The 14,227-nt window shown below is 43.4% G+C and overlaps 1 protein-coding gene across 1 annotated transcript in view; it reads right to left on the bottom strand.

Moving 5' to 3' along the window:
- Window positions 1-14,227, bottom strand: part of SLC35F3 (solute carrier family 35, member F3) — a 448,640-nt gene that overhangs the window by 308,118 nt on the left and 126,295 nt on the right. The gene's annotated exons all lie outside the window — the stretch shown is intronic.

Genomic DNA, 14,227 nt, shown 5'->3' with positions numbered 1-14,227 from the left:
AGTGAAAAAGTTGGCTTAAAGCTCAACATTCAGAAAACTAAGATCATGGCATCTGGTCCCATCACTTCATGGGAAATAGATGGGGAAACAGTGAGATACTTTATTTTTCTGGGCTCCAGAATCACTGCAGATGGTGACTGCAGCCATGAAATTCAAAGACGCTTACTCCTTGGAAGGAAAGTTATGACCAACCTAGACAGCATATTAAAAAAGCAAAGACATTACTTTGTCAACAAAGGTCCATCTAGTCAAGGCTATGGTTTTTCCAGTAGTCATGTATGGATGTGAGAGTTGGACTATAAAGTTGAGTGCCAAAGAATTGATGATTTTGAACTGTGGTGTTGGAGAAGACTCTTGAGAGTCCCTTGGACAGCAAGGAGATCCAACCAGTCCATCCTAAAGGAAATCAGTCCTGAATATTCATTGGAAGAACTCATGCTAAAGCTGAAACTCCAATACTTTGGCCACCTGATGTGAAGTGCTGACTCATTTGAAAAGACCCTGATTCTGGGAAAGATCGAAGGCGAGAGGAGAAGGGGACGCCAGGGTATGAGATGGTTGGATGGCATCACTGATTCAATGGACATGAGTTTGGGTAAACTCCAGGAGTTGGTGTTGGACAGGGAGGCCTGGCATGCTGCGGTTCATGGGGTCAAAAAGAGTCAGACATGACTGAGCGACTGACCTGAACTGAACTGAGAATCTTTTATTAACCTAATATTCCTAGGAGTTACTGAAAGAGAAAGAATGAACTTCTGAAGAGTTGTCTAAATTCGAAGAAACTTCTAGCGAGCTAATCCTTTTATTGCCAATTTAGAATACAGATAATGCACAATGTAAAGAGAAGTGGAAGGAAGGGAGGGAGGGAGGAAAAGAAAGGAAAAGGTTTTCTACTGCTTGAATATTTGATGTCTAACCTCAGGAGGAACAAGGACTTTATAACAGCCTGGTTTTGCCCATGGATTTAGGACTTCCCTGGTGGCTCCAGACGGTAAAGCGTCTGCTTACAACCTGGGAGACCCAGGTTCGATCCCTGGGTTGGGAAGATCCTCTGTAGGAGGAAATGGCAACCCACTCCAGTACTCTTGCTTGGAAAATGCCATGGATGCAGGAGCCTGGTAGGCTACAGTCTATGGGGTCGCAAAGAGTCGGACACGACTGAGCGACTAAACTTTCACTTTCCAAGTACAGAGAGAGCACTTTACTACAATGAAAATGGAAATATACTATATTAGAGAATTCACCCAAGAGTAAATAAACAACTACAGAGGAACATGAAACCTTTGAAAGCCAAAAAATAATGAATAGGAACCAAAAACATTAAAACATAGGTCAGAATGGCTAACAGTACAACATGATGAAATCCTCTAATATAACAATAAAATAACTATTTCAAAACTGGGATTTCAAATTTCTTTTTAGGGGATAGATTGGAGTGCAACAAATTACCCACCTGGTCTAAGAAATCCCCATAGCAACCCAGAATCTCATTTTCAACCCTGTTGTCTAATGTTATATCACTAACCTAAGTAAACAGCTTATTTATGAGCTTTTTGGAGTAACAGTTATGAGGCTACATTGCACTTCAAATGGACCATCAGAATGTGTGAACTGATTAATCCCTAGCTCCTGGCATTTACAGATTTCACAACTGTAATTTTAGCCATCAAATCCAGCAGGAGTTCCTAAATACTTAAGACAGTGGAAATACCTGATTTCCCCCTGCCCTGAGGATTGAATTTTAATCACATATGCTGAGCTATAGACGGGTCTGAAGACGTTTCATGAGGGAGGGAGAATGATGGTCAGTGTCCACATGACTAGGCTATTGTACCCATTGCTGAATAAAACACCAGTCTAGATGTTGTTGTGAAATATTTTTTACATCTGACTAACCCTTAAATCTGTAGACTATGAGTAAAGCAGATAGCCCTCCATAATATGGGTGGGCCTCATCCAACCAGTTGAGGCTTTACTAGAAAAAAAGACTGATCTCCCCTGAGCAAGAAGGAATTCTGAAGAAGCAGAACTACAACTCTTCCCTAGGCCTCCAGCCTGTCAGTCTGTTTTGTAGATTTTGGACTTGTTAGAATCCATAATCCCATGAGCCAGCTACTTAAATATTTTCCCTCTGTCTCTTTGTGTCTTGTCTGTCTGTCTTTCTCTCGCTGCACACAAACACACACACATCATATACATGCATATCTTATTAGTTCTGTTTCTCTGGAAAACTCCAGCTAACACAGGGAGTGAGCAAGCATGCCTCATCCCCTCAATCTTGTAATGAAACAGTTCAGGAAACAACATCCTTCTTGATATGTGACCATCTTGATCTCCCCCTGAAAACCCCAGTAACAGGAAGGGTCACCACATGAAAGATGAAGGAGTTACCAACCAACAGGTTTCCTCTTAGACTTGTGACACATGCCTCTCTGTTATTTGGTCTTGATTCCAGTTCTGGCAGACGTGTGCTGCGCAGTTCCTCTGGGCCAAACTGAAGCCTGCTCCCAGCTGCTCCCATGTTCCAGCTGGAACATGAACCAGATGGAAGGTGATTTTGATCTTCTTTCATCTTCAAATATCTAGCTGCTATTCCCTGAATTACCAATGGAATGGATGCAGGAAATCGACCCCTTTCCAGAAAGATAGCATGCAATCACTGTAATCAATGAAGGAATTATTTTAGAAAAAAAAGAAGCTTAAGTAAATCTACAGAAAAAGTTCAAAATCTCCCAAACGACACTCTGGACCACATTGCCAAGATAAGTTCTATGTCAAGGAAATGTAGGCCAAAATGGATTTTTGGCAGAGATGCCTGGATCAAAAGGCTTTCCAGGTGGTTCAGTGGTAAAAGAACCCGCCTGCCAATGCAAGAGAAGCGAGTCTGATCTCCAGGTCAGGAAAATCCCCTGGAGAAGGGAATGGTTACCCACTCCAGTATTCTTGCCTGGAGAATCCCATGGACAGAGGTGCCCAGCGGGCTACAGTCCATGGGGCTGCAAAACAGCCAGACACAACTGAGTGACTAAGCATGCACGCACTGGTAACTCTATAGGTGTGGACTTTTATCACTAAGATTCTGGAGTTGAGAAAATGAGGTTTACTGGGGTTAAGTCACTTACCCAAGGTAAATACAGAGCCAGTAACTGTAGGGGCCGGATCCAAATCCAGTCAGTCTCATTCCAGAGTCCACACATGGATCCTCTGGGCTACACTGCCTGCCACCCACCTTCCTATGCCTCCTGGGGACAGAGACTGGTGAATGGCTGCAGAGACACCAAACCAGAGCTTCTTAACCTCTCATGCCACAGAGTCCTTTGGCAAGCCAGCCTACAGACTTCTTTCCAGAATAATGTTTTTAACCTCTTAAAAGAAAGCAACCCATTTTATTGAAATTCACTGATCAAACTCGTTAAAAGTTCTCAGTTCAGTTCAGTTCAGTCACTCAGTCGTGTCCGACTCTTTGCGACCCCGTGAATTGCAGCACTCCAGGCCTCCCTGTCCATCACCAACTCCCGGACTTTACCCAAACTCATGTCCATCGAGTCGGTGATGCCATCCAGCCATCTCATCCTCTGTCGTCCTTCTCCTCCTGCCCCCAATCCCTCCCAGCATCAGAGTCTTTTCCAATGAGTCAACTCTTCGCATGAGGTGGCCAAAGTACTGGAGTTTCAGCTTTAGCATCAGTCTTTCCAAAGAACACCCAGGACTGATCTCTTTTAGGATGGACCGGTTGGATCTCCTTGCAGTCCAAGGGACTCTCAAGAGTCTTCTCCAACACCACAGTTCAAAAGCATCAATTCTTCGGTGCTCAGCCTTCTTCACAGTCCAACTTTCACATCCATACATAACCACAGGAAAAACCATAGCCTTGACTAGACGGACCTTTGTTGGCAAAGTAATGTCTCTGCTTTTGAATATGCTATCTAGGTTGGTCATAACTTTCCTTCCAAGGAGTAAGCGTCTTTTAATTTCATGGCTGCAATCACCATCTCAGGCACAATCATATATGTACTTATTTATTAATGCATTCAACAATAAGAGATCTTGCAGAGGTCCCCCTAAAGAGTCTAATTTTGGAGTACTGATTAGTACAAAAATGTCTTCAACTAATATAACATGATACTATAATGTTATTTCTACTGGTAGCCAAGTCACAGCTGCTGTGCTTTCCACTGCAGTGTTTGCAAACATCCAAATGAAGGAAATGCTAAATTTCAGTCAGAACTTGGAAAATAGACCCTGTCTTCCACCCCCTGCTCAATACATGTTCCCTTTTCCCATGAATTCTTTCCATGATGCCTTGGTTGAGGTCTCCTACACCAGCCGAAGTCAGCTCTGACTGAGAAAGCTGGCTAAAAGTCGTCAGTGTATGTGAAACTCTGGGGGCTCTGAAGTAATTTTTTCTATCTTTACTAGCTCATCAGGGAATAGACTAGTTTTGATCTAGCATTCTTTCATTCCTGGGCCCCTTCACTCACAGCACAGAGTGTGAAAAAATAGAATGGATTGAGAGAGTGGGCCTGGAGGGATTTGATAGCTATTTGATTCATAGGATCTGAGAAGAATTTTTGGAAAAGGCCTCCCAGGTTGGTTCAGCAGTAGAGAATCCTCCTGCCAATGCAGGAGACCCAGATTCGATCCCTGGGTTGGGAAGGTCCCCTGGAGGAGGAAATGGCAACCCACTCCAGTGTTCTTGCCTGGAAAATCCCATGGACAGAGGAGTCTGCTCTGGCAGGCTACGGTCCATGGGACTGCAAAGAGTTGGACATGACTTACCAACTAAACCACCGCCAGTACCAGGTAGCAGAAAGGAGGTCAAAGGTAGCTACATCCTTCTTTCTGGATGTAAAAGAAGAAAAGCACCTCAGACCACATACACACAATTCACAGAGTTGACCATAGGATGTAAAAGAAGAAAAACACCTGAGACCATATGCACACAATTCACAGAGTTGACCATATCTATAAGCAAACTCTTAAACAAACAAACATTTGTGGTAATGATCTCAGCTCATTATGGTAACTCCCAGGTTCTTACCAATTTCTCACAATGAAGACTAATTTTTTAAAAATATATTTATTTATGTGGCTGCTTCAGGTCTTGGCTGCAGCATGCAGGATCTTTAGTTACAGCACTTGATCTCTGAGTTGTGGCACATGGGATCTAATTCCCTGACCAGGGATCGAACCTGGGCCTCCTGCACTGGAAGTGTGGAGTCAGTCACTGAACCACCAGAGAAGTCCCTGAAGACTAATTTTTGAAGGGCAGCAGTTTCTGTGAACTGTCTCAAATAAGAAATTAACATAAATCTCTGAGTAAAATGATTCTTCATGGACCTGAACTCCTAAAAGGGCCTTTTCAGTAAACTGCACAATTCTGGTGCTTATGTGTATATTAATAATTATTCAGCAAAGCTGGAGAAGGCAGCTGGGATGTACATTCCACTCCCCCGGAGGCAGACTGGGGAGTGAGTGCTGATTTTCTTTGCCCTGATCAAAAAGTCAGAAAGCAATTTTAGACTGAGATAAGTAAATTAAAAGAAAATCCTGGTGTAGAGGAGCCCTTGATGATTGCATGCTTGCCTCCGAAACTGGGGTGGGAACAGCCACTAACTGAATGGAATTATGAGCACTGCACTTGAATCAACTTGAACGTGAACTAAATTGATAACAAGTATCTAAGAAAATTAAATTCCACAAGCATCTGCAAACACAGAGTTGCCCGTGGCATCCAGCTTGGAAAGCTGGAGTGTTTTACAAAACACATCTGAAAAATAGAGGAGAGGAAGCTTGTACCACTTGCTATTCAAACGCCTCCCTTTCCTTCAAAAATGAAATGCAATATTTCTGGTGTGCTTATGTTCAACAGACAGGAGTGCAGGCACTCGTAGAGATAGAGACCCATGTTTCAGTGAATTTCAGAAGGACATAATCAACGATGATGTTAAAAACAAATACTGTTTTGAATATTTACCTATGGAAAGAGCGTAGGTAAGGAATGTGATATTTAAAACCAAACTTTTACCCTTTTACCTCCATTAAAAAAAGAGGAAAAAGGAAAAGCAAGAATCAACCTAAGAACTACATGAAGGAATTAGGAGTTTGGGATTAGCAGATACAAACTACTATATATAAAACAGATAGGCAACAAGGATTTACTGTGTAGCTCAGGGGACTATATTTGATACCTTATAATAATCTATGGGAAAAGAGTCTGAAAAAGAGATAGATACACAGATATAGACAAAAATCACTTTGCTGTACACCTGAAACACTGTAAATCAACTACATTTCGGCTTAAAAAAAGAAAGAAAACACATTACAGGATCAAACAGGCCCCACAGACATATTCCTGGGGAATCTGTGAATTCTCTATGGTAGAGTTTAAACATTTTTATAGTTTTATTTTTGTGATAATCTTTAAAATGTTAAAGAAAGTGTATTCAGATCACCTGTTCACCAAAAGCTTCAAAGTGCAGCATTCACATCTGAGTTCACGACCTAGCGGATTTCAAGCTGTGCATCTTCTTCGCCAATTGCTTTAAGAGTTTGCTGAGAACAATGGCATCAAAGCAAGCTTGACACACAAGAGGACAGCCCCATACACAGAGGCCAGTCCATACCTACAGCAGCTCCCATCTCACTCAGGGCAACAGGCCCCCTCTCCCGGGGCCTCAGCCTCCCTCTCTGATCTCAGTGCCCACTTCTCCCCTTCCCTCCTTCTACTACAGCCATGCAGGCCATCTCCATCACAACACGCCTCCTCATGGATGGGACTTTGCTCAGTTCTTCCCTCTGCCCACAACATGCTTCTTTCATGACACCACATGGCTTATTCACCTCCAAAACTTTGCTCAGACATCCCCTTCTGATTCTACGTAAAAGCACCACCCTCAGCCCCTCAACACTTCCAATCCTCTTTCCTCTGCTCAATGTTTTCTCTTTCCATCTCTTACTGTCTGGAAGAGAGGTCCAGACATACAGCCCTCCAAGCAAATATGGCCCACCACTTGTGGTTTTAAATAAAGTTTTATTGGAACACAGCCACACCCACCTGTCCACAGGTCTAGCATCTGTGACTGCTTGAGGCCAAAATGATAGAAGTGGGTCATTTTGACAGAGATTGTAGGGCCCACAAAGATGAAAATGTCCACTCTCTAGTCTGCCAATGCCCGGTTTAGGAGATAAAATCTAACTAAACAAGGAGATAAACAAGAAACTGACTTGTTTCTTCATTGATGTATCCCAAGTTTCCATTACTAAATATCTGTAGACAGCATGAGTGAATGGTGTCTTCAAGGGCTTTGTTCTAGTGTTTGTTCTGTTTTGGTAGATTAAGTAGAGTAAGGTGGGGAAAACTGAGTCACCCACCATGCATGGTATGTGGAACTCAAATGGCTCTGGGTGGTAACAGTGAGTGGCTTTCAGGTTTCAGTTCAGTTCAGTCAGTTCAGTGACTCAGTCATGTCCGACTCTTTGCGACCCCATGAACTGCAGCACTCGGCCTCCCTGTCCATCACCAACTCCCGGAGTTCACTCAGACTCACATCCATCGAGTCGGTGATGCCATCCAGCCATCTCATCCTCTGTCGTCCCCTTCTCCTCCTACCCCAATCCCTCCCAGCATCAGAGTCTTTTCCAATGAGTCAACTCTTTGCATGAGGTGGCCAAAGTACTGGAGTTTCAGCTTTAGTATCATTCCTTCCAAAGAAATCCCAGGGCTGATCTCCTTCAGAATGGACTGGTTGGATCTCCTTTCAGGTTTATAGCAATTAAAAAAAAACCACAGGGTGTTTATAAGAATTTTCTCCCCCATTAAAAGGGGTCTGTCCATTTCTTAAACTTGAGAAGCACAAGGATAGAGAGTTTGATCTGCGAGCAAGTCAACAAAGTTTGTTCTTAGTGTCTATGACACTGGCGAAGCAATACCAACCGCCATATGGTCTAGATTTTTAGGAGAGCCTTACTTCTCACTTGTCCCCTTGTTCCTATAAGTTTAGCTGCATTTATAAGGATCTGTATCATAATATCTGGTTCACACAAATGTTCTCTAAGGGGGAAGAGAGGCTCCAGAAGAGAGATATCCTTGGTCTCAGTCTCATGACTGGAGGAGAAAGGGCTAGTGCCAGGGGATTCACACCTCTCCTACCTCTCGAATCTAAGAGAAGAACCAGGAAAATCCTTCAATTCCCTTTCTTCTGAAGGACTGAGGATACCTCTTCAAGTCTAACAGAATCAAGGAATTGTCCTGTTATGGGACGTTAAGACACATCTACGTCAGTGTGTTCTTCTCCCACTCACCTTGGCTTCTACACGGTGCTGTGCTGTGTGCTTAGTCACTCAGTTGTGTCTGACGCTTTGTGCAGCCCCATGAACTGTATTTACCAGGCTCCTCTGTCCATGGAATTCTCCAGGCAAGAATACTGGAGTGCATTGCCATTTCCTTCTCCAGGGGATCTTCCCAACCCAGGGATCGAATCCAGGTCTCCCGCATTGCAGACAGATTCTTTACCATCTGAGCCATCAGGGAAGCCCATGAATACTGAAGTGGGTAGCCATTCCCCTCTCCAGGGGATCTTCCTGACCCAGGAATTGAACCAGGGTCTCCTGCATTGCAGGTGGATTCTTTACTAGCTGAGCTACCAGAGAAGCCCATTTCTAACACTATTCTCCAATAAGAGGAATTAGGAGGACTTCCCTGGTGGTTCAATGGCTAAGACTCCACACTCTCAATGAAGGAGACCCAAGTTCAATCCCTGGTCAGGGAACTTGATTCCACATTTTGCAACTAAGAGTTCACATGCTTCAGTTAAAAAGATCCTGCATGCCACAACCAAGACCTGGCACATAAATATTGAAAAATAAACTTTTTTTTTTTTTTTAAAGGAATTAGGACTCCTTAGAGAAATGGCTGGTTTGAGGACTAGGGCAGGAAACACACAAAATGTGCCTGAAGCCTCCTGTAGTAGCCGGAAGGAAGGACGTGCTCAAAACAAAACAATAACAACAAAAATCCCACCCACAAGATGGAGGTGAGTCAAAATTACTCAGAGGCCACGTGAAGGAGCTCCTGATGGACCAGGGGAAACAATCTGGGTGAGCAAACGAAGAGTCCTGGGCAGTAACCCAAAGGATAAAATAAATGTCTGAGTCCACTCTGACTTACCTAACTGATTGAATAAATAAACAAACAGGGGAAGAGAGACAGTTCTCCCTTTCAGAAGAAATCCAAATGATTTATGTAGACTTTCCACCTTCAGCAAGGCAGACCACAGCCCCCCACTCCTGATGCAAGGGCTAAGTGTGGTGATGTCCTGCCAAAGAAGATGGTACCGAGATGGGGGAGAGGCAGCTCTGCGGAGGAGAATCCTGATAACACTACCTGAGCCAGGTGGCCAAGGTCAGTATCCAAGTGTAAAGTCCTGACAGTGGCAAGCCCTTCCTCTTGAACACAGTGTGATGAGAAAGGCCTGTATGCTCTTCTCCAAACCCACAATCCCAGTCTAACCATGAGAAAAACACTGGACATACCCGCACTGAGGGACGGTCTACAAACCCCTCCCTCGTCCTCCTCACCTGTCCAGGTCCCCAGAAACAAGGAGATTCTGAGCTACTTAGGACTCCAAGAAGAGTCTTAAGGAGACATGACAACTAAAGGTAATGATGTGTCCTGGATGGGATGCCAGGACAGAAAAAGGACATTTGAGTAGAACTAAGGAAACATGAATAAAGCATGGACTTAAATTATCTATACTGGTTGATCATTGTGACTAATGTATGACATTAACGTATGATGTTAATCATAGGAGAACTTGGGTCCATGAAAACTGTGTACTACACAATCTTTCTGTAAATCTACAACTACTCTAAAATAAAAATCTTACGTGAGTAAAATGGAGAGATGCAACATTATCTTTTCATTCAGTGACATTAGTGACAGACTGCAAGCCCTATAGCGAGAAGCACAACTGGGCCCCAGGCAAAGGCTGGTCCTCCTACAGGAAGAGTGAATGACTGCTTCTCAGCACTTGGAGCCAATTCATTTCAACTGGTTTTCCATTCTTTCACTGCTCTCACCAAACCTTTAGGAATTTAGGACAGCTTGATGATGACAGTCAGCAAGGCAAATGATGGATACACCAAAATGGACAACCACTCAGGGCTTATTTCCCCCAAGATGGGGGATCACAGGTTGGATTCACGACACTCAGTACAGATAGCCATATGCAGAATATAACTACTCTGTGGTTCTGCCATCTTCCTTGCTAAACTTTTCTTTTCCACTGAATGGGGAAAAGATTTCTTAAACTTTGGGACCTAGAGAAAACTGACCACAAACTGCAATATTCTCTCTGCTGCATCAGTCAGACTTGTGATAACCTCTGTAAGCTTCAGTTCTCTTGAGTGTAAAAATGGGGATGGTACCCACCCTGCTTATCTGCCAGGGTTATTGTGAGGAAACAGGAACTACAGTAAGTCCCCTACATGTGAAGCTTCAAGTTGCGAACTTTCAAAGATGCAAACGTGCGTGTGCACGTCCAGTCACACACTCACGTGTTTGGCACACACTGTCGTGTGCATGACGTGTGCACAACCTCTACAAGTGGTTGTGTTTTTGCGTATTTTACTGTGTAGTACTGAATAGAGTACGGTAGAACAGTATCTTTAGTTTAAGACCAGGATGTCCAGAAGCAAGCGTAAAAGCAGCAGTAATGTAGCTAGTATTACTGTAGTTTTCAAGGTACTGTACTACAAGATTAAAAATGTTTTCTTAACAATTAACTTTTAGTTAATTTTTCTCCAGGGGTGTTTTATCTCTATACTGTATTAAGAATGTCCACTTACCTCCATTTTCATGAAAATGTGGGCATTCATATAAATATACTGAATGGTTTTAAGAAAGCCATGGTAATTTTTTCTTATTCTATTCAACCAAAGAAATAATGATTTTTTTAATAAAAAAAATGTTTATTTTTTGTGTTTGTTTTCTATTATTATATGTGCAAAGAGTATTATAAACCTATTACAGTAGAGCACTGTATAGCCAATTGTGTTAGTTGGGTGCTCGTGCTAAGTCACTTCAGTTGTGTCTGACTCTGTGCGACCCTATGGACCATAGCCAGCCAGGCTCCTCTCTCCAGGGGATTCTCCAGGCAATAATACTGGAGTGGGTTGCCATGCCTCCAGGGGATCTCTCTGACACAGGGGTGGAACCCGAGTCTCATGCCTTCTATGCTGGCAGGCAGGTCCTTTACTGCTAGCCCACCTGGGTTAGTTGGGTACATAGGCTAACTCTGTTGGACTTAAAACTAACAAACTGGACTTATGAACCCGCTCTTGGAATGAAACTTCTTCATATGTAGGGGAGTTACTGTGTTGAGGTAAAGACAGCTGGAGTCTTATAAAGCACAAAATAAATGAAAACTTTCAATGGCAAGACTGGCAAAAATGATGACAAGAGCCACTCAGTATTGGAAATCCAATTTCTAGTATCTGTGGTATGATAAACAGAATGCAATATTGCCTTAGCTATATTTTCTGGAGCTTATCCAGAAAGTGGGGCTTCCCTTGTGGCTCAGCTGGTAAAGAATCCACTTGCAATGCGGGAGACCTGGGTTCGACCCCTGGGTTGGGAAGATCCCCTGGAGAAGGGAAAGGCTACCCACTCCAGTATTCTGGCCTGGAGAATTCCATGGACTATACAGTCATGGGGTCACAAAGAGTCGGACACGAATGAGCGACTTTCACTTCACTTCATCCAGAAAATACTGCTTGTTTATCAAGGGGTGTATGAGGAGAGAGGTACCACTGCTTCCCCCATTACTGGCTTCCTCATCACATTAAGAAAAATGATCACAAACTAATTTAAGGCCCTGATATGTCACCAAATAAGATTCCATCTCTGAAAATGCAAACCCTTTGAGGTTGGCAGCATCTGCCAAGATGCTGTTCATCTTGATCCAACGAGCTAACCATGAGCATTACCCCAAAAGAAAATGGCTTTATCTAAGGCTTTGTTATGTGGCCACACATGTAGGGTCCAACTCCCCAGTCTGGATTTTATTTTCAAGAAGCCAGCCCCTGTGAGGATCAAATTCTCTGAGCTCCTGCCTCCTGGCTTAAGACTTGCTCCTTTTCTTTGTCTCTCCCTAAATTAAAGAATTAGCCCTCGAGGGGAATGTCACTGTCCCTGTCACACAGAGGCAGCCATCCTGTCTTGATGCCAATTACAGCAACAATTGCCCAAGGAAGCAGAGCTCACCCCCCTGAATAAAGACATTAGCTTCCCTGACAACTCATCTATTCTGGCCTGCCCCTTCCTCAGAGGCTCTGACAAAGGTCCAACTGAGAAGCCTCGTTTTTAAGTTCGATAATGTGCTAATTCACTTTTCCACTCTAAAAATCAGAAACAGCAGGATTTTAAAATTTCCATTTGGAGTGAATGCAGAGCTTTCTTAGCTTCTGTTCCATTACCATTCTTGGTCACAGAGGGGCACTCCACGGTTGCTGTTGGACTCTAATTCAGAAATCAGTAGCATCTTCAGACACAGTAATGACTCATACGACTGTCTCCCGTTTGACGTGATGGGTGTTCCTGTGTCTCTCTTAACAATTCTCTATGGCACAGAGGACCAGGCCATGCATATCAGGATGTCATGAATATACTCAATTTCAGACAGCCTTGCTAACCAGCAGTGTGTCCCCTGCCACACCTAAAACTGGGAACAAAACCAGGCTATTTTCACACTAATGACAACACCAAACCAAAATCTACATCAAAGTGAACGGCAAAGATTTTAATTCCATCTTTAGCTTCTGAGTCAAACTTCACCCCTAATTAACTACATATTCAGGTGGTAAAGAATCTGCCTGCAATGTGGGAGACTGGGTTGTTAGAACCCTGGGTTGGGAAGATCCTTTAGAGTAGGCCATGGCAACCCACTCCAGTATTCTTGCTTGGAGAATCCCCATGGACAGAGCATGGGGGGCTACAGTCCATGGGGTCGCAGAGTCGGACACGACTGAGTGACTAAGCATAGCACACACGCTTATTATACCAAGAATAGGAAGCTGCTTTTTCCCCAAAGAAAGGAAAGCAGTCCAAATTTCTTCTAAATGCATACATGAATTCCTCGCTGAGTTAGAACCTTGGTCATTCTCTGGCAGAGTTCATGTTCACTTTAAAATTTTTCAAATATCCTAATTACACAGAGATTAAAGTTCTTGTGATGAAGAGAGTACATTTTGTGATTTTATAAACAAAAGGCTTTCCTGGGAAGATGGTCCCATTGTGAGTGAGTGCCTGGGGTTATTCTCAAGATAAAAGGACTGGTTTAAAAGGGGAATCATATTATAAATACTGAACTATTCCCATTGATTTATTCATTCATTTTTAAATTTTTAAAACTGGAATATAATTGTTTTACAATGTTGGGTTAGTTTCTGCTGTACAGTGAAGCAGCCGTATGTGTACATATATCCCCTCCCTCTTAAGACCTCTCACCCACCACCCCACTGCTCCCTCTAGGTCATCACAGAGCACTGAGTTGAGCTAAGCTTCCTGTGCTTTCTAGCAGTTTCACACTAGTTATCTATTTTACAGCTGCTAGTGTGTATATGCCGATCCCAATCTCCCAGTTTGTCCCCCTGTCCCATTTTCCCCATGCCCACGTGTCCATTCTCTATATCTGCATCTCTATTCCTGCCTTAGAAATAGGTTCATGGTGGCTCAGACAGTAAAGTGTCTGTCTACGATGCGGGAGACCCAGGTTCGATCCCTGGGTTGAGAAGATCCCTTGAAGAAGGAAATGGCAGTACTGGAAATCCACTCCAGTACTTTTGCTTGGAAAATCCCATGGACAGAACAGCCTGGTAGGCTACAGTCCATGGGGTCGCAAAGAGTCGGACACGACTGCGCGACTTCACGTTCACGTACCATTTTTCTAGATACACATATATATTTTATTCCACACATACGATACTTGTTTTACTCATTCTGACTTACTTCACTCTGTATGACAGACTCTAGGTCCATCCACATCTCTACAAATGACCCTGTTCTGTTCCTTTTTTATGGCTGAGTAGTTCAGTTAACTTCAGTCATTCAGTCATGTCCAACTCTTTGTGACCCCATGGACTGCAGCACACCAGGCTTCCCTGTCCATCACCAACTCCCAGAGCTTGCTCAAACTCATGTCCATTGAGTCAGTGATGCCATCCATTC

The sequence above is a fragment of the Bison bison genome, unplaced genomic scaffold (genome assembly GCF_000754665.1).
Source record: "Bison bison bison isolate TAMUID 2011002044 unplaced genomic scaffold, Bison_UMD1.0 scf7180017864462, whole genome shotgun sequence".
In the NCBI taxonomy this organism is placed as follows: domain Eukaryota; kingdom Metazoa; phylum Chordata; class Mammalia; order Artiodactyla; family Bovidae; genus Bison; species Bison bison.
This window is presented reverse-complemented; position numbering and strand designations above follow the sequence as displayed.